This window comes from Mustela erminea, chromosome 5 (genome assembly GCF_009829155.1).
Source record: "Mustela erminea isolate mMusErm1 chromosome 5, mMusErm1.Pri, whole genome shotgun sequence".
NCBI lineage: Eukaryota > Metazoa > Chordata > Mammalia > Carnivora > Mustelidae > Mustela > Mustela erminea.
The window spans coordinates 110,329,509-110,350,372 of record NC_045618.1 but is presented as its reverse complement, the minus strand read 5'-3'; the positions used below and the strand labels follow the sequence as shown (position 1 = coordinate 110,350,372).

The 20,864-nt window shown below is 38.6% G+C and overlaps 1 long non-coding RNA gene across 5 annotated transcripts in view; it reads left to right on the top strand.

The window, feature by feature from the left end:
• Positions 1–14,820, top strand: part of LOC116591495 — a 78,348-nt gene extending 63,528 nt beyond the window's left edge. For 4 of the 5 annotated variants that reach the window (XR_004286027.1, XR_004286025.1, XR_004286024.1 and 1 more), the window contains 2 exons: positions 11,399–11,510; positions 14,645–14,820. This is a non-coding gene — a long non-coding RNA (uncharacterized LOC116591495). Of the gene's footprint in view, positions 1–7,759; positions 8,130–11,398; positions 11,511–14,644 lie in introns of those variants that run through there. The other variant, XR_004286028.1, reaches the window with a different exon arrangement.
• Positions 14,821–20,864: the final 6,044 nt, after the last annotated feature.

Genomic DNA, 20,864 nt, shown 5'->3' with positions numbered 1-20,864 from the left:
AACTAAAGCTGAGGCCAGAAGACATAGGAAGAAGGCTCACCTATTTCTTCTCTCCTCTCCCTCTTTCTTTTTTTACCTTCCCTATCATCTATTCCTGCTCGGAGCGATCATCTATTCTGTGCTGAGGTGATGCAAGAGTTAGACCGGGAGATAATTCCAGGTGGCTAAGGAGTTACTAGCAGACAGAAAAGAGGAGCTCAACATGGGTGCTTAACAGCAGAGAGGGATTTCATTGGTTTTTTGGTCAAGGCAGCACTTCTGTGCTCCCTTGGCTGACAAGGAGAGATGCTCCCCTCTTCCTGACCACATGCCAAGCCACCCTCACCCTTAGGGGCACCTCCTGGTAACTTTGTCTCCCCTGCATGGTGCTTGTCAAGGAGGGGCCTCCCACTGTTGTCATCACCGAGCTTGGTTGGATAAAGGTGGAGTGAGGAAGTGGTCCATCCTTGTTGTTGGGTCCTTGCTGCAACTGGCTGATGACAGGTTGGTCTGTGATTGAACATACAGAGCATATCAGGAGGGAAAATGTCTTCTCAGAGTCTATTTTCTGTCCATGGTGTGCGGCCCTCTTCTGTTCTCAGCTACCTTTTCTCTTTCTTTCTTTTCTTTTCTTTTCTTTTTTTTTTTTTTGCCTCCCCTAGGCCCTGAATTCTACCCAGGGGTTTCTCATGGATTTTAGTCTTCTGAGTTCTGTTATTTTCTTCCCGGGCATCTGCACGGCTCAGTTCAGGGGTGAGAAAGCCAACACTCTGTGTGGGTCATCCTTTTCCCTAGCTCTCTCTGGAAATATTCTTTTTCATATCTTTAATTCTGCTTGGATGTTACTCAGCCCATGAGAGAGTTTAATGTTGTAATATTACAAATCAGATCTTCTGAATCTGAAGGAGTCTACTCAGTATTGTGGAACCTTGGTTACACTGCTTAGTAAGTAAGAAGGGAGGGTGACTTTGAGTTCAGAGGAGACACTCCTTTACGTGCTCATCCCGTAGCTGGGACAGATGCTTTATAATTTCTTAGATGAATAATTTAAAAAATGGTTGTGAATTGTCCCACAGTATAATTTGAGAAAATGTCAGTGTCAGGCTTATCACTAAACTCTGTAAGATGGGCGCTGGCAGAATCATACAGTAAAGATATTATGTCTTTTATCGTAAGATCACAATAAAGTATTCCAGGTTCAAATAGGATAAGAGCAGGGCACTTGGGTGGCTCAGTGAGTTAAGCCTCTGCCTTCAGCTCAGGTTGTGATCTCAGGGTCCTGGGATTGAGCCCTGCATCTGGCTCTCTGCTCAGTGGGGAGCCTGTCTGACCCCCCATCCCCCGCCTGCCTCTCTTCCTACTTGTGCTCTCTCTCTGTCAAATAAATAAATAAATAATAATACTAATTTTAAAAATAGGATAAGAGCTAATAAGAGCCTTTATTACAACATGCAAATAAGCTGTCTTGAATGGTGGCAGAGGTGAAGAATGTTGACCGTTTGGTTGATTTCCCTTCCTTTCTTGAGGGGAAGATTTGATCATCTAAAGACATTGTGTGAAAGAAAACATTGTAACTGCAAATCATGTCTTTACAAGAAACAATGAAAAACCTATTAAAATTGGCTTACTTGCTACATCAGCTTCTCTGTGCTGTGGAACTTCAAAATGTAATTACTGGGCTGAGCAAAGACAACGAATTAAAAAAAAAAAAAAAGGCCCTACAACCAAGATAAGCACACTCCCCAGTGTTTCTTCGGTTATGTGTAATCCCCATGGCTTCCACACTATAAACAATCCTTTGCGTTTTCTAAAGCTTTATTAATATTACAGTAAATTAAATATCCTCAGAGAGAATGATTATTTTCTCGTAATGAGTAATAATAATTGTTCTGTGCTGACCTTCCATGGCTACATTTTTCTCCAAAGAACTGATGATCCCTGTATTTTCGTTACACTTTTTTGTTTATATTTGTGGTTTTAATTTTTATCCTAGGATATTTTAAATTGAGATTGTTACATATGCCATATTTATGCCATTCAAGAGAATCTGTGAGACTAGAGAAAATAACATTAAACGTTAGCTGGACCATGGCTGTGCTGTCTTGGGCAGGTTAAGTAACATCTTGAATTTCCATTTCTTCATCTGTATAATAGGAATAATATACTTAATGCATGGAGTTTTTAGAAGGTTTAAAAGAGATTATGAATGTGAAAGTAGTTTTTAAAGCATGATGCAAAATATAGTTATTAGTTGTTCTAATTATTCGCAATAAGATAGTAATTACTATCATTTGAGAAGCATGTTCCTATCATTTATTGAATACTTTGATTTTTAGAGCATTTCTGCCTGGACTCAACAGAATCTTGGTATCAAAATACATAGTGGTGAAAGTCCTTGTTTCTACTTTGAGCTTTGATAGTTAGATTCTTTTTCATTGCTCAGAGGTATATCTCACCAGTGCAGGGACTGAGGGAAACTTTGACACTACCCCACAGACCCCACGACCCATCCTTGTTAGATCAGTCTTTTAAGGTACACAGATCTATGAGAATATTTTTCTTCATAAGCACCAGCAATTCATGCCAATGGTTTGTTTACTTTTATGAGATTTATCCAATCTAGTTGATTGATTTGTCATCAAGACTCCAACTTGGGCTTTAGACCTTATGTCCACTGATAGTTTGGGAAACTTATTTTATAACATCCTTGGGTTCTGCATTCATGGTTTGTGTTCTTCAAGTGGCCCCCCATGGAGCATATTTGCTTTTACCTGTGGTCACTGTATAAAGCAAGCACACCAAAGACTTAATAGAGTCAGTTGTCTGCCTAGAAGGTTAAAGTTGCTTTATTCCTTGAATTTGTTTGCAAGACAAATGGACTTTCAAAGATGTCTGTACCAGTACCAGTTGTTTGCTTGCATTAGATTGACCTCCCCCAAGTTCAAGCAACCTTCAGGAAGCTTGTTCCATGAATTTTGTTGCAATGATTTAGGCTTGTGAACTCTAGAATTCTAACAATGCTTTTTAAGAAATGGTATAGGACCCATCTATCTGACATGGTTTAAGTCACTCCAAACCTGAGTGCAGTGAGATTCACAATGTCCTAGACACAGAGGCTGGGCTAATAGTTCTGTGACTCTCGGAAGAATGTCATAATTAACTGGAAAATGAGATATTTCATGGCAGCTTCATACCCTTTCATAGCTTTCTTCTTTCTTCCATATCGTAACTTTGTATAACAGCTTCTCTCTTTGATCTGTATGTACAAAGTGTTTACATACAGAGAGATTCCATGTATTCCTTTTGAATTTAACAGGTCCTTATACTACAGGTTTCAAGTTGGTGGAATACAAATGTTTTAAATAAATGCCTTAAAGCAAAATGTCTCAAAGAGATAGTTTCCTAGGACAGAGCTACCTCAAACTGAAACAATTCATTTTCACAAGAAGAGAGCCTGGGATTATTTCAACTTCAGATCATCTTACTTGGAATTCCTCAATCTTCTCTGTGGTTTTCCAGGCACTTGTTATATGTTCTTGCCTCTAGATATTCTTTGGTATCATTTCAAATATGAGTTGGTGGCCCTCTCACCTTTTGTGAAGTCAAATTGTTGTAAACTCAATAGTGGCTTCCATTCTTCCTAGACAAAGTAGCCTAGCAATCATTCAGTACTAGGTTCTAGGTACTATGCTAGATGTATTACCAACATTATCTCATTTAATCTACAGAGAAATATTGTGAAGAAATGTGTTATTGTCCCTTTTATATGAATGAAAAACAGAAGGGCTCCCTGTTCAGTGGGGTGTCTGCTTCTCCCTCTACCCCTCTCCAATCTCCCTCCCCCTCTGCCTTCCCCCTGACCCCGCCACTGGCTCATGCTGTCTTAGGCTCTCTCTCTCTCAAATAAATAAATCTTCCAAAAAAAAAAAGAAATAAATAAATCATGAAGTTATAGTAAATTATGCCAGTGTGCATCAATCTAATGTGTGTGTGTGTGTTTAATTACAGCCTGTCTACTTGCAAGTAAAGATTTGAAGTATCTGGAGATCACAGTATGTCTCATGCCCACTGCTGTAGAACCCACACATGGACATGACATGATTGCCTCACATGACTTTGAGAACAGAGATCTCACCTTGGGGTGTTTCCTTCTGTTGACATCTAATGCAAGGGTATCACTGTTAATAAATGCAAAATGAACTTAGAAAACTCTAAACTACCATGAAATTCGGTGCTGCCCTGCTGGTGTGACTTTTTAATCCCAATGTGACCTAAAGGACGCAAATTAATTAGCACGTAGTTAGCATGAGATGAATCCAGTGGTCTAGTTACAGACAGCTTTAGAAAGTGGCACCCTTGGGGCGCTTGGGTGGCTCAGGTGTTAAGCATCTGCCTTCAGCTCGAGTCATGATTCCAGGGACCTGGAATCAAGCCCCACATCAATGCCAAGCAGGGAGCCTGTTTCTCCCTTTCTTACTCTTCCTGCTTCTGTTCCCTCTCTTGCTGTCTCTCTCTGTCAAATAAATAAATAAAATCTTTAAAAAAGTAATGAAACACTTAATAAAAATAAAGAAAGTGGCACCCAGGGCCCAGTACTGGCAGTGGTCCACACTTCCTTTCTCTTGGAAAGAATAGGAATCATCAGTGCTGAACACTGGCAGGATTGGGTCTTTTCACGCTGACTCAGATTTTATATGGAAGAGAATTTTAATCCCCCAGATGAACAGAGACTTGGGAAATGGTGGATTTTTCATGGATCTAAATTAGTAAAATGACAAAATAACCTGGATAATACGTGGCGCTATATAGTTATTAAGTATCTACCTTTGCTTGAATGAGGAGGAACTGATCATGTAAAGTGTAGTAACTTCTTATGTAGAGGAAATTGTAGATGTAGATAGTTGGGTAGATCCATTGATCCATAGATCCACTGATCCATCCATTGATCAATTGATTGCTACACCCAACTGTCCATTCATGTGTAACATAGCACACGTTAAAGTAGATAATGAGGCTTAAGTAATTTTTTCTCCTGTGGTCAATTGTAACAGTAAAATGGAATCAGTAATGCTACTATCTGGGTAAGGAACTCAAGACATGCAATGACTCCAGTACGGAATTATCCTAGCCTTAGCTTCTTTTGTGCTTATGTATCTTCATTAGCGAACAATGGTATCCATATCTTTACAACTATCAAAGAGTCAGGAATCAGAAACTGTACGTTAACTCTTATTTTCCCCACATGTAAAATGAAAGGGCAAATTAGATGATCTTGAAGATCCTTGTAAACATTACAGGATAAGTGGAAAGAATTGGTTTTTAAATTTGACTTGTGTTGGAATCCTGGCTTCATTCCTTTCTAGTTATATAACTCCTCTGTGCCTTAGCTTTTTTTTTTTCCCCTGTAAAATGAGAGTGTAATATTATTTCATATGGTTAATGGGAATATTAAATTACAATAACAAAAAGAGCTTAGCACATTATAGATAAGCAAGGGATATTTTCCCTCACTTTTTAGGACTATAGGGACTGATTGAGATACTAAAAGTTAACTATTATTCTTGCTCTTGATTTTAATGGTTCGGATGAAACTGTTAAAAACGTATGAGATTACATGGGTCAATAGGCAGTTGCATTCCTATAAGCCATGGTTAGGAGAGAAATATCTCACACAGCTGCTGTGGAAATTAAATAAATGAGATATTTTAAAGTGATTTATTGATTCCTCCATATCTGTGTGCTGACATTGTGCTGGGTGTATACTGATGGGCAAACCCAGATGAGGCTCCTGCCATCAGGAGAGTGGGGAGACCATTATTATTCAAGGGAACACACTGAAGGAGCACTATGTGGCCCCTTCTCTTGGGAGAATGGATCCCCATTGATTCCTAAGAAATACTGAGTATGGTAGGCTTCCCCTTCCTGGGTGGTGAATCAGGGATAGTGCAAATAAAGTGAAGTGCCTTTGATGCAAGAAACCGGAGTTCACACAAGGTTCTTTTCACCCCAGTTTATCACGAAGATACCTGTGAGCTGATAAAATAAAGTAGCCAAGAACTAAGAGATTTGGAGAGACTCTGCTTCCTTGTGGGCTGCCATGGTCTCTTTGCTTATAGTGTCTTGTTTCTCTCTGTGAGATTTTTGCCTCATAATGTTTGATTTCCATGACCTACCGTGGCCCTGACAATATATCATGGTTTGGTTTCAGCTTCTGCTCACCAGCCACTTCATTATCTTCTTAAGGCCTAATTAAATTTTCCAAAGGAGTCACCTTGGATTATCTCTCCTTTTTGCTCCAAGTCATACCAAAGTCCTTGACCAGTGTGGACACTGCTCCTGAGTTGGGTGCCCATTCTTCATCCTATCAGTTGTGGCCAGGGCTGCTGGACTGACTTTCAGCAGGAGTAGTGAGTAGCAGAGGCCCTGGGTTGAGGGCGGGCGGGGGAGGGGTTGTGTCCACTGTGATTTATCAAGACTCAGCATAGAGCTTGGATAAAATATTTGTTCAGACCATCTGATTTCTATACTCCCCAAACAGCCTTCTGTTAACTTGCATATCTTTTCAGGCATCTACCTCACTTTGGGAACACCTACCTGACTTTGGAAACATTATGAATTGAATGGTTGTTGGAACGTAGTGGTCACTTTGTTGGAAATCAGTACATGGGTATTTGATCTGTAGTTTCATCTCTTGTTGGTCAGTGACCACCAATCTGATCCACTTCATGTGTAATGACAAAACTAATATGTAACACCTGTTAGAATGGCAAAAATTAAAAAAAAAAACCACAAGAAGCAACAAGTGTTGATAAGGATGTGGCGAAAAAAATGAATCCTTGTGCACTGATGGTGGGAATGCAAATTGATGCAGCCACTGTGGAAAACATTTTGGAGGCTCAAAAAGATATATGCACCTCTTTGTTTATTGCAACATTATTTGCAATTGCCAAGATGTGGAAGCTACCCAAGTATCCCTTAATAGATGCATGGCTGCAGAAGATGTGGTATATATACAATGGAATATTACTCAGCCATAAAAGGAAGGAAATCTTGCTATCTGTAACATGGATGGACCTAGAGGGTATAATACTAAGTGAAATAAGTCAGAGAAAGACAAATACCATAATACTTTGCTCATATGTGGAATTTAAGAAACAAATGAACAAACAAACTGGAAAAGAAACAAACAAAAAAACCACACTCCAATGCAGAGAACAAACTGGTGGTTTCCAGAGGGGATTAAGAGTACACTTATCTTGATGAGCACTAAGATATGTACAGGATTGTTGAATCATTATATTATATACTTGAAACTATATAACACTGTATGTTAGTAATAGTTGAATAAAAAAAATTTTTAAAAAGAAGCACCCAAATGTATAAAGTGGAAGACAACATGCTGGGATGGTAACTTCTCCAAGAACCAGATTCACTGCTGGAATCTTAAGTCTTTAACCTCCAGTATTAGAGTATGGGCACACAATTTCAGTTCAAATTTGAGAATTAATTTGTTGGTATATAATGCCCGAAATTATTTCCTTATAAAAAATAGTACAGAATAGACAGATAAAATATAGAGAATAAAAATAGCTATAAAACTGTTCCTGAGCAATAGCCAATGTTTAAATTTTTAAGTACATCCCTCCCAAAAGGGGATAAGAAAGTGTGCAAAATATATGTAATGCTACATTTATAAAAATGGGATTATACTGTTCATACTTTTGTAGTCTATTCACCTTACAATATTTTTAAATTTTATTTCCATTTCTCTAAATGGTCTTCTACCATATATGTAATGACATCCTTCCATATAAACAAAACACATACCTCCTAAATTGTTGGGCAATTAATTGTTATTACAGACAATATCATAGTGAACTATTTTAGCTAAATATCTGCCACTCTCCACAGGGACTCCTTTGGGGGCACCTAGTTGATTTGGTTGATGCCCTGCCCAGACTCCCTTTCCTAGACCAATGCATCTGTCCCCCAGCTGCTGCATTTTTGACTGCTAATGACTCACAGCTACTCCCTTTCACCAGCTAGATAACAGCTTCCAGATAACGGGAACCTACTTGTCAAGGTTACAACTCCAGGGCTGGAGGCAGCTGCAGTCTAAGATCAACTAAGACCATCCTTCTTGATTCCAGGTAGGGACGATTCTGCAGGGGCAATTTAGGCTCTTGCTTGACTCTTTTCCCCTCTAGAACTACAGTCTCATTTCCTTAAAAGTTTTCCTGAAGAGTACTTCCTCAATATATTATATACACTAGAATCCAAGACTCTGGGGAATATGACTTGAGAAAATGATGACGACCTATGTGGAATGTATAAAGAAGGGCATATGGAAAGGACCACTGATTTTTTTGGAATGACATCTTTATTGAGAATGAAATTCACACACCGTACAATCCATCCTTTTAAAAGGAAAAGAAAAAATAACCCAAGGGTTCAAAAATATTCACAGATATATGTGCCCATCAAGACAATTTGAGAACATTTCCTCACCCTAGAAAGAAACCTCTTACACTTTAGCTGCACCCTCTACTCAGTCATCCCTTCACCCCGGCCCCAGGCAAGCACCGATCTCTCTGCAGCCTCTGCAGATTTGTCTTACTTGGATATGCCACATAGATGGAATAATATGATAGGTGGTCTTTTGTGACTGGCTTCTATCACTTAGCGTAATGTTTTCTCTTTTCAAGGTTCATCCATGTTCATATTAAAATTTCATCAATTGCCCGGTATTGATCTTCATAGTTATGTTTTCTTCATTCTAATCCAGATTCATGCAGTGCATTTACACATTTAGGGTTGCTGTGATTTCTTGGTAAATCGATCTGTTTAACATTATGGAATGTTCCTCAAATTCATATATTTTAAAAAGTTATTATATATTGTTATTGAATTTAGAAGCTCCATATATTACTCTGGATGCAAGTTCTTTGTCAGAAATACGTATTGCAAATGTTGTTTTCTAGCATATGGCTTGTCTATTCATTTTCTTGATAGTATTTTAATTTTATTTTTTTAAGACTTATTTACTTATTTGAGAGAGATTGAAATTGAGTGTGGGGAGGAGCAGAAGGAGAGGGACAAGTAGTCTCTGTGCTCACAGGGCTCAGTCTCAGGACCCTGAGATCATGACCTGAGCCAAAACCAAGATTCAGATGCTTAACCGAATGAGCTGCTGAGGTGCCCTGATAGTATCTTATTTTAAAGTTTTTATTTTAATTCCAGTTAACGTTCTTGATAGTATCTTTTGATGAGAAGTACTTTTAACATGATAAAAGTAAAGACTTTGGCTTTATCATATATATTTTAGAAAGAGCTCATTGGTTTCTGCAAAACACCTGCTGGAATTATAATCGAAATTGTATTGAATATCTAGATCAATTTGGATATAATCGACATCTTAACAACATTATTTCTAATACCTGAACGTGATATCTTGCTCTATTTATTTAGGTCTTCCTTAATCTCAGCATTATTTTTGAAAAGATTTTATGTATGTATGTATCTTTTTAGAGCACAAGGCAGGGAAGGGGCAAAAGGAGAGGGAGGGAAAGACTCTCCAGGAGACACTGTGTTGAGCATGGAGCCTGATAGGAAGCTCAGTCTCATGACCCTGAGATCACGACTGAGCCAAGTCCGCGGCTTAATTGACTGCGCCACCCAGACACCCCAATCTCAGCCTTCTTTTAAGTTCTCCTTGTAGTATTTTGTTAAATACATTTCTAATTGTTGATTTTTGGATGTTATTGTGATACTAAAAAAAATTTCCCAATGGTTTGCTGCTAGCATATTCATCTTATTTTTGTATACGGACACTCTACCCAGAAGCCTTACTGAATTCATTTAGGATCTAAGGATTTTTTACCTAACTAGTCATGTAATCTGTGAAGAGAGAATGTTTTACTTCTTTCCTTCCAAACTTTATGCTTTGTATTTTCTTTTTATGTCTTTTTTCTCTGGTTAGGACCTTCATAAAATGTTGAATAGATGTGGTCAGAATGGACATCCTTGTCTTAGTCTTGAACTTGGAGAGAAAATATTCAATATTTTACAATGTCATACAATGTTAGATGTCTCGGGTTCCCCTCATTAAGTTAAAAAAGTTCCTTTCTGTTTCTACTTTTAGAAATTGCACATTTATTACATATATGGATGTTGAATTTTGTTAAATTCTCTTTTTCCCATCAAGTTAAATGAGCATATGGTTTTCTTCCTTTTTCTTTTAGCATGATGAATTGTATCAGCTGATTTTGAATGTTAAAACAAACACATTTTGGGGGTAAATTGCACTGGGTCATATGGTATTTTCCTATGTTTTGCTGAATTTCATTTGCTAGTGTTTTCTTAAGGAATTTTGCCATTGTTTTCCTAAAGAATGTTGGGCTTGATAAAGCTAAGAAGGACAAATTAGAGGTCATAAATTTGAAACTAATGATTTCAAAAGCCATGAGGAAATTGTTGAAAGTTTTGACAACTTGTGTGTATTTATACATAGAGAAAAACAAAGGCAAATTGTCATACAGATTAAATTCACACAGAATAAAACTACCACTTGAGGGCTTTTTCTTTATTGTCTGTCCTGGTAACAGAGATTTCTTTTATTAACAAGTTGTTCTTACTCTGTGCTTTTCGAATATTCTTAAATTACTTTGAAAAAAGGAGTTAAATATATTAATAGCTATGGTTTCTTATTTTAAAATATTGCATGTAATTATTTCTTGTCTTTGGATATTAATGACTTATATGCTCTTATCATTTCTAAAAAGTCTTTGCCTTTCTCTAAATCAATCAAATTTATAATTAGATTATTAAGGTGACCTTTATGTTTGGATAATCTGTTGAGTTTTCTGGTATGGCCACCAGGAAACTCAGAGATTTCCTTCTCCTCTATACATTAAAAAAAAAAAAAAAGTGAATAGAAAGAATTATTTCTTGGTGTTCTCTATATTTTAATTAATTCAAAATGTTGTGAGAGTTCTTTTGTTTACCAAACATAGAATAAAAGAATGATACAGGGAATCAACTCAAAAGAAAATTTTGATCTTCTTAGGCTATCTATGTTGATATAAATAGATCTTGGTGACCATATCTTTCATACTGAAAGAAACATCATGTTCATGTACAAAAACTGACAGTATTTACAGAATGTTTTATTTCTCAGTTTTAATACTCTTGCCAATCAGGGACAATCATAATATAGTTGTATGGGATAAATTAACAGCTTAGGGATTTGTCAATTTTCTCACCTTTCATAATATATCATCTTTCTCCCAGCATAATCAGTGCCTAAATCTTTACAAAATTGATTATGTGTTATAGCTTAGTGGAAGGTTCCATTCTCTTCCATTTAGTATTGTTAGTTATTATAATAAGTTAACAGATAATTTGTTTTTGTCATTCACAGGGGCTTCTCCTGCTTCTTTATATTCATCTAACTGCCTCTGAAGTAAGGTCAAGACCTGGAGTGTGTCTTCTGGAAGGAACACCAAAAGAATCTGACTAAGGGACTGTAACAGGTGTTTTTTCTCTTTTCCCTCCCTTTTAAGATATTCACTCTTGGACAAACTATGACCATGTTGTGAGGAAGTTGGGCCATATAGGTGTTCTGGTCAGCATCTGCAGCTAGGGTCTCAGCCCAAGGCCAGCATTAACCACTGGGCAAGTGAATGAGCAAGCTTTCAAATGATCCCAATCCCAGTCCTTCAAGTCGTCTCAGCTAATGACCAGTAAAGTGGAGATGAGTTGTCTTTACTAAGGCCTGTTCAGATTTCAGGTTCATGAGGAAACTAGGTATCATTTTGAGCCACTTCATTTTGGAATAATTTGTTATGCTATCATCATAGCTGGAATTGATTTTAGTTCTGGAACACAGTAACTGGAACAGTTAATATAGGGGATACATTTATAGGTATCGCTGAAATCACCACCACCAACAGTGACTGGGAGTCAAGATTTCCAGAACTATTTGGGTTCAGAAGCAGAAAACAATAGCTACAGGTTGCTTTCTTCCCAGATCATTGACATAAGTCTCCCATATTCCAAGAGCCAGTGCTCTTTGCACATTTTTATGTTTTATCCTTTTTTTTTTTTTAATTATCATACCTTTGTAGAAAACTCTGTTCTTTAGTTACAGTACTCCCAAATTGTTTATCTTTGGCAAATATGAGATATGTGACCAATTTTTCAAATGCAGCAAAGTTATCCTGGGATTAGATATTTTCTACTGGGAATTTAAAATGAATCATCTGTAAGTTGATTGAAAGTTGGACATCTAGATAAAGAGCTGGGAATTAGAACTTTTGGATAGGGGCGCCTGGGTGGCTCAGTGGGTTTAGCTGTTGCCTTTGGCTCAGGTCATGATCCCAGCCCTGCATCGGGCTCTCCCCTCAGGAGGGAGCCTGCTTCCTCCTCCTCTCTCTCTGCCTGCTTGTCATCTCCCTCTGTCAAATAAATAAATAAAACCTTTAAAAAAAAACAAAAAAAACTTTTGGATAGATTTATCTTAATTTTCTCTTGTGGAGGAAAAGGGAGGATTTTTTTCCTTATATATTTATGTGACAGATTATAATCTTGTTCACAGTATATGAATGTAGAGTATACCTGTAGCAATCTTTGTCTTGTGTGGCTGGTTTATCACTTCTTTCATTCAGTGTTTTCACTGCGTAAGAAATCTTTTGGTTGCAAGTGACAGAAAATATAATTCAAACTATCTTAAACAATCAAGGCAATGATAGGTTACCCTAACAGATAATCAGATCTAGAACTTAAGAATGCATGTGTTCCAGTCCAGTTGGAAGCTCTATCGACCCATTATAGCTCCAGGCTCTGCCTTCTAGGTACCAAATGGCTGTTTTAATTCTAGGTTTCCTAACCTAGAATTAGATTCTAATTCTAGAATTAGAATTCTACCAATTCTAGGTATTCGTTCATACCTAGAATTCATGATCTACCAACTAGGGTGAGAGAGAGAAAGCTTCTACTTCCCAGGAGTGTTTGATAAAATCCTTTTACATCTCTTTGGTTCTAAGTAACGTGGTCATATTTATTTATTTATTTTTTAAAGATTTTTAAAATTTATTTGACAGAGAGAGATCACAAGCAGGCAGAGAGGCAGGCAGAGAGGAGGAAGCAGGCTCCCTGCTGAGCAGAGAGCCCAATGCGGGACTCGATCCCAGGACTCTGAGATCATGACCTGAGCCGAAGGCAGCGGCTTAACCCACTGAGCCACCCAGGTGCCCCTTTGTGGTCATATTTAAACCAATCACTGTGGACAAAGTGGTTGTGGATGCTAATTGACTTAAGCCTAGTAGACTCCTCTCCTGGAATTGGTAGTGCACTGGGGTCAAGGCCTCTGCACCATGTGACTGAGACTGGGAGATGGAGGCTGTCAAAGGGACTTCGGGGCTACCAAGGATTACATTTTCAGAGAGGGTGCAAACAAATGTCTAGACATCTACTGAGTATTTACCCTATACCTGGCACTATGGTGCTAAATGCTCTTTGTGTGGCAGTCCTACTGGCTCTTTTCCTGTTTTACAGGTGGAATCTTGCAAAAAGAATGCAGGCAAGGTAAGAAGGGCATATTCTTGTATGCATGTGCGTATTTATGTAGGTATGTATTATTTCTTTATTATTTGTCTGAGTGTGCTAAGAAAGACATGTTGCTAACATTATCCTGAGTATTGTTGAGAAGAAATAAGCTTGCTTGTAATTTAGAATAGAGTCTTTTCACTTCACTTTTGTTACCATGGGCAGCTGCCTTATGTTAGGTGTTTGCTCAGTTAAGTCCCTTGGGAAGGCACCTTTTCTTTAGTTAGGTGGTGCTGTTTCCTTCCATATGGAGTATAGTTTAAGGGAGAATGGATTTCGAGCATGTCTCAAAGTGAGAAATTTTGAATGTGACATACAGGAAAATGTTTATTATTATTATTACTTTTAATTTAAATTCAATTTGCCAGTGTATAATACATCCTTGTTTTTTGGTGTAGTGTTCAGTAATTCATTAGTTGCCTGTAACACCCAGTGCTCATCATGTCACGTAAAATATTTTTTAGATCTTGTAGGTGATATTAGCTTTTTAATCCCTTAGTTTATTCGAGCCTGATTTACCTCATTGCATATAAGACAAAGTGATTTGAGAAGATATTAATAGATTATAATGCTCTATTATGTTATAAATAAAAATCTCACTTTCTGGAATTTTTATTTTGAATACTCATTTCTGGATTGCATAGGTACTAAACTGAAGATATCATAGTTTCTTTGCTTCATTTTGGTCAATTTATATATATTTTGAATATAAAGCATAAAAGTAAACATGTCATGCGGTATTAATCATTTTATAAGACAAGTACTCTTCTATAAGTATTTGGTAAGATATTTCTGAATACCTGGTTCATATTTTACAAAGGAAATTTAAGAAGCATCAATAATAAATCACAAAATAAATAGGAATCTTATCACTGACATTTTAATTTGTGAATCTTATGATAGACTGAATTGTGTCCCCTCAAAACTCACACGTTGAAGTTATAACACCCACTTCCTAAGAATATGACTGTGTATAGAGCTAGGGCCTTTGAAAAGGTGATGAAGTGAAATGAGGCTTTGTACAGTGGGCCCTCAAGTAATCAGACTGGTATCTACACAGAGACAACAGGGATGCCTGCACAGAGGAAAGACCATGAGACGATGTGACAGGAAGGCGCCCATCGGCAAGCCCAGTGGAGAGGCCTCAGGAGGAGCCAAACCTGCCGACTGACACCTTGATCTCGGATTGCCAGCCTCCAGAATTATGAGCAAATAAATTTCTGTTATTTAAGCTTCTCAGTCTGTGGTACTTTATTGTGGCAGCTCTAGCAAAGGATTATAATCGTCTATAAATGTGTGTGGAAAGCCAGGTCAGGGAGTAAGATGGGTTCATCGATGCCTCCTCATCATCTGACTAGAATCTGGCCCAGAGAAGGTGCACGGGAAGGGTTTGTGGAGTTGACATGAGTAAACACACACTGTTTTGATTGTGTCAGAGGCAGAACAGCTGGCTGCCAGCCTGGCGCTTTCTGGCTTCCACCTGAAATTTCCAGACTGTTGTTTGGTTCTTCCTAAGTGAAAGTGGCTGTTTTTGTTCTTTCTGATTATAAAGAAAGATGTAAAAACATACACATATAGAAACGCATGTTCACGGTAAAAATAATCTATTGATGGGCTAAAGTATGAAAAAGAAAGTAAAATTCACTGAGAATTCCCCCAGTCAAAGTAACCACTATTTAAACTTTGATATATGTACATTTCTCAAGGCTTTTTTTGGGGGGAGGCAGGGATTGTCCCAGTATTGTTGTTAATTTGTCTCTCTCTCTGACAAGTACATGATATGATTATATAGTGCATGTTGCTTTGTAAAATCCTTTTTGCATATAATTTGAATATCTTTCATACTAGAAAATAAATGTAGATTTATAGTAGCAATTTCTAGGGGGTGACTTATATTTCACTTAAGGAATGTGTAATAGCTTCTTTAAGTCTAGTCCCAACTATGGATAGTTAGCTTGTTTCTGGTGTTTTCCTCCCGTGAATAGAGCTGTGAGGATTTAGTCTTTTTGCTGTGGTTCTTATCTCATTTTCCCTCCTTCTACTTGCCAACTCTTTACTTGCCAAGGACAGGAAGGAAATAGAACATCATGCCATTCAGCCCTTGTGGGGAATTGTGGAACTAGTAACGTAGAGGCAGAGGTCACGTAGACACCTTTAGAGGAAATCTTTGCAGAATTCCCTCGCTTGGGAAATCTCCATCTGCTCTCCGGAACCCAAACCTCTCCGGTGAGCTCCAGACTTGGCACAGCACATCGCCTCCCTGACGTCTGCACCTCGGATATATTAACTTCAGAATGTCCACAACAGATTTCTCTCTCAGATCATGTCTTTCACGGACAGATCTTCCCCTTCTCAGGCAATAGGACCATTGTTCACCCAGGGGCTGACGTCCGGAACAGAGGGTTCCTGTCCTCACTTTCCACATCCATCCCATTGAGGAGTCTCCGCTGATTTTCTCTTCCAGCTCCCCTCCACCCTGCCCCCGCCCTTTCACCACTGTTCATTTTTGCAACACACTCTTCCCTCTTGGCTGGATTGTGATATCAGCCTTCTTGCTGGGCTCACGCCCTCCTCTCCTGCTTCTTCCTGAGCCTGAGTGATCACACCACGCCCCACCTGTAAATGCCTCAGTGGCTCCCCTTTATACACTGCAAGGAATAGTTCTAACTCCTTGCCTTTGTCTGCAAACCAAATGTGATTGCATTTCTTCATGTTCAACATCACTTTGCATCCCTCTTCCCCTTATTACGTTGTTCCAGCCCCACTTTTTTATGGTTTCTATAAGGTCCCCCTCTTTTTTCTTTTTTCACCTGAGGCCTGGGACAAGAGCTGTTTCCTCTTCCAGGACTGCTCTTCCTTCTACCCTGTTGGGTTTAGCTCTTTTCCGTCCCCTAATCTGCTGCTTCAATGTGACCTCTACAGGGAGAGATTTTTCTGAGCATTTAATCTAAAGTGTGTTCCCCTCTACTTGATTCTTTTTAACTTAATTAACCTTTGACCTTTGGCAAGTTATTGATTTCTCTGTGTGTCAGTTTCACCATCTGTAATGTGGGGATAGATAATATCTGTCTTGAAAGGTTTTTTTTTTTTAAAGGTTTTATTTTTGACAGAGAGAGATCACAAGTAAGCAGAGAGGCAGGCAGAGAGAGAGGGGGAAGCAGGCTCCCTGCTGAGCAGAGAACCCGATGCGGGGCTTGATCCCAGGACCCTCAGATCATGACCCGAGCCAAAGGCAGAGGCTTAACCTACTGAGCCACCAAAATGCCCCATGTCTTGAAAGGTTTTGAGGGTAAGTGACTGCCTATGACAAATAGCTGCTGCAGGGTGTGGCATACAGCTGATACCCAAGCCCCATCCCCCAAGTCCCCTTTCCTAGCTTCTTTCTCCCATCCTCCTAGCGCATGATGCTGATTCTGGCCTATACTTGCATGGGCTATTGTAGGCTCTTCTTTCTCTCCTGATCTGGGCTGACTTCTTTAGCTTTCTGTTTTCTTTTTGGCCCATATCCTTTAAACAAAAAACTCTTTTAACTGCCTCTGGTTTACACATCTGAGCCACTTTGATCTATTTCTTTCTAGCATAAGAGACATTTGTTCACTTTTGTAAGTAAGGTGCATGCCATAGTTTTTTTTTTTTTTTTCCTAAAGACCCCTATAGTTCTTTCTAGAGAAGATGCCTGCCTGATCTCCCCAAAGATAGTGTACAAGGTGGATGGCTTTCATTCTGTCCACATGCAAAGGATGTTTTTATAATAAGGGACATTTCTTGCCCAATTTTGAGGCTTTAACATTGTTTTATACTGCAAATGGAATATATCATAATGGCCCTCTGTGTTAAGAATCTTTTTTTGCAATGACTTTTTAAATGCACCATCTATTTTTTTCCAAGGTTACAATTAGAATTACATGACCATAGGACTTTTCTGGAAGGCATAAAGCTGTTCTCTGGAGCCCAGCCCCCTCAGACACCTTGGCATGAATAATTTGGAGAATGGCTGGGATCCCATATGTTTCTTCATTCCTCCTAGACAGCGCTGACATTTGGGAATTTATTCTTAGAGTTTGCTTCTTTGAACATGTTTGGTTCAATTAGTCTACTGAAGCTGAGGTGGCATAAACTGTTTTTTAAAGAAGTGGTGCCGTATTCAGAGCAGGATGTTTGAGACACAACAGATGGGCTTGTGATCAGGCTAGATTGCCATTTATCAAGTTTAGAGTAAACTCAGTGGATCCACAGCACCTAACCCAGTTCTCGAAGAAGTAGAAGCTCAAGAAATGCTGATCAGAAGAAAGAATGAATCATAAACCACTAACGGCTGGAACTCTATTGATGCCTTGGGGAAAGGAGAAAATTTAAATGAGTTGGAGAATATTTATGTGTCAGATGTACTACAGAGTGAGTAACTTGCTAATTTTCTTTCCTGAGATTAAAAGGTCAGAACTGCTTTCCATGATAGTAACTACCATTTGCTGAGGACCTACTATAATGGGTATCTACTGTTTCTGTTTGTCCAGCATCTCTATTCCTTTTGGGGTATTGCGCCTATCCCGATAGTCAGTGAGATGATCAAACATGGTCTTGCCCAGCACGTGTCCCAGGCTGAGCCAGTTCCTCTACCCCATCCCCAATGCAATTGTTCTTGGTGCCACAGGTAAGGCCTGCTGGGGGCTTCCTCTGGACTGGTATTGAGCTATTCAGAGTAAAGTTTTCTATTTGAACTGGGATTGCTAAACTCAGAACTGGTGAGTCTAAGTACTAGGATGTGGGTAACTGTTTAATGGCAAACTCTGGTTGACTTTTACAAATGCGTAAACACACACACACACACACACACGTATTTTAAATTTTATATACATCCTGTTGATATCAAATATGTGTAGCATATAATTTTCAAGTAATATTAAAATGTTCAGCACTTAAAAAAAAAGTATATTTAATTATTTGACAGAGATCACAAGTAGGCAGAGAGGCAGGCAGAGAGAGAGAGGGAAGCAGTTTCCCCTCTGAGCAGACAGCCCAATGTGGGGCTTGATCCCAGGACCCTGAGATCATGGCCTGAGCCGAAGGCAGAGGCTTAACCCCCTGAGCCACCCAGAAGCCCCAAAATGTTCAGCACTTTTTATTGTAAATTCCATGTAACCTGTGGATTCTCACAGGATGCTTGCGTGGATTTTTGCTTAACTTTTGAGTGTGTGGTTGGCCTATGATGTCATTGATGATAGTTCCAACATGAATATCGGTTGGTATTTTCCTTTATCTTGGTGAAAAAGAAATAGATATAGGCTAAAATTTATATGCTTGCCAATGATGTGACTATCCTGCTGAAGGTGGAGGAAGCCAGTGAATAGAGTTCTCTTTTCTTTAGGTCAAAAGCTTAGTCATTGTACAGGGGCTGATCTATTCGCTACTAAGTATCCCTATACTTGCTAAGAATGCAGGCTGAGGAAGTCATACAGATCTCGGCTTGAATCCTACCTTAGGGCAAATCACTTTGACATCTGGTTTATTAGAAAAACGAGAACAAAGAACAACAGGCATCCAGGCATCTTTTAGATTTTTCTGAGGATTAAATGAGATGGTATTTAACAACCAAACACTTCACCTGTAAAATGGAGACAGTAGCCTCTGTGTGCAGCCATTTTAAGAAATGGAAGTTAGAAAGTGCCAGAAATAAGCAGGGTCCTCCACATGTTAGAACTGTTTGATGGCTATAAAAACTCAGGTCCCTCCATCTAGCTAGAGCAAAAAAGAAAACAGAAAATCCCTGGGCAGAATCTCTTCTGTTGGTCCCTGCTTGTTTCCCTGGCAAATGGTTTTTATTCTGCAGACAGGTCCTCTCCATTCAGGGCGGGGAAATGTCCCCCTAGCAACAGCCCTGTGTTCTGTGGTATGCTGGAACCAGCTTGCACCTGCTTGCGAGAGCCAACTTTTAAAATTTCAGGGTGTGAAATGTAGTCACTAATAAAGATTAAATTATATTAATTTGCAATTAGTTAAGTTATATTAAAAGTAAACACCATCAATGCCCCAAACTCATCACTTCCTAAATTATGTTACTGCATTTTACTATTATCTATATTCTTGACATTATTTATGACTGTTCTATCTGTAAGGTGGAAATTCTGTGTAATGGCATGCTAGTGTGCATCACTTTCCAACCCCATGTTTAGTGATGTCACATTAGAAACTTGGTCAGCTATGGAAATCAGCTAATGCTACAAATCAGTGTTTGATTTATTGCTTTGTCAATTGCATAAACTTAATAGAGTGATGGAGAAAATGCAGATTATAAATAATGCAGATTAAATTTAAAAGTGTTTATGTCTTCAGAGATCACACTGTAAGTAGCAACAAAACATTTGAGGATATAATCTTCCAGTAGTCTCAGTCATAGGAATTATGAATAATTCCTCTCATTCCTTTAAATTCTTCTTCAACTACATTATGCTTTTTGTGTGTGCGCAGGTGAGAGACTTTTGATGTTCTCAAAACTGCTTTACCTTGTTATGTATAATTTCCTATGTTTCAAAAATAATTTAGAAACCTATTTTAAATAATTGTTGCATGTTTAGCTTAGTAGCATATTTGGAATTTATTGTGGTGTATGTTGTGAAAGTGTGGGTAGAAATTAAAAATTTTAATTTTACACTAAATTTTTCCCAACAACACTGAATAATTAACAGATCATGTAGTTTGTAGCCTGCATGTTCTAGGCACTGAATCAGAGCTAAAGAAACATATGTGCAGGAGACTTGATCTCTGACACTAAGGAGTTCACAATGTGGTGAGGGAGACAAGTAGGTAAAACCAACACTGTAAGTGATTTAATTTTAGTGGGTTTTACTTTCTCTGCTGTCTGGGTGACCTTCTAGTGAATGCAAGAATCATTCCACTGTGTTCAAGTCCACACACATGCACCATGAGGAACTTCCCTGTGCTAATTAAGATCCTATCTCTTGAGCCACCCAATTCAGCCATCTCCTTTCCAGGGATTTGTTGCTTCTCTAGAGTTCTACCCAGGAGAGGGGCAGATCATCTCTGTCTTGACACGCATAGACTTATTGGGGTTTTTTGTTATTTCCTTTAGAAATTCAGGGCTCTGTCCACATTGCAGTAGAGACAGGACTTTCTTACTCCTTGCTTTCTCTCCAGCTTGTTTCCCTTCTTTTAGCATGGGGGAATTTTTTCTCATCTAGGCTGGAAGTGGGAACACATGAGGTAGCTGGTTCTTGTTAGTTATTTTCCAAATCTTTTGGGAAATAGTATAGTGCCATGATTAA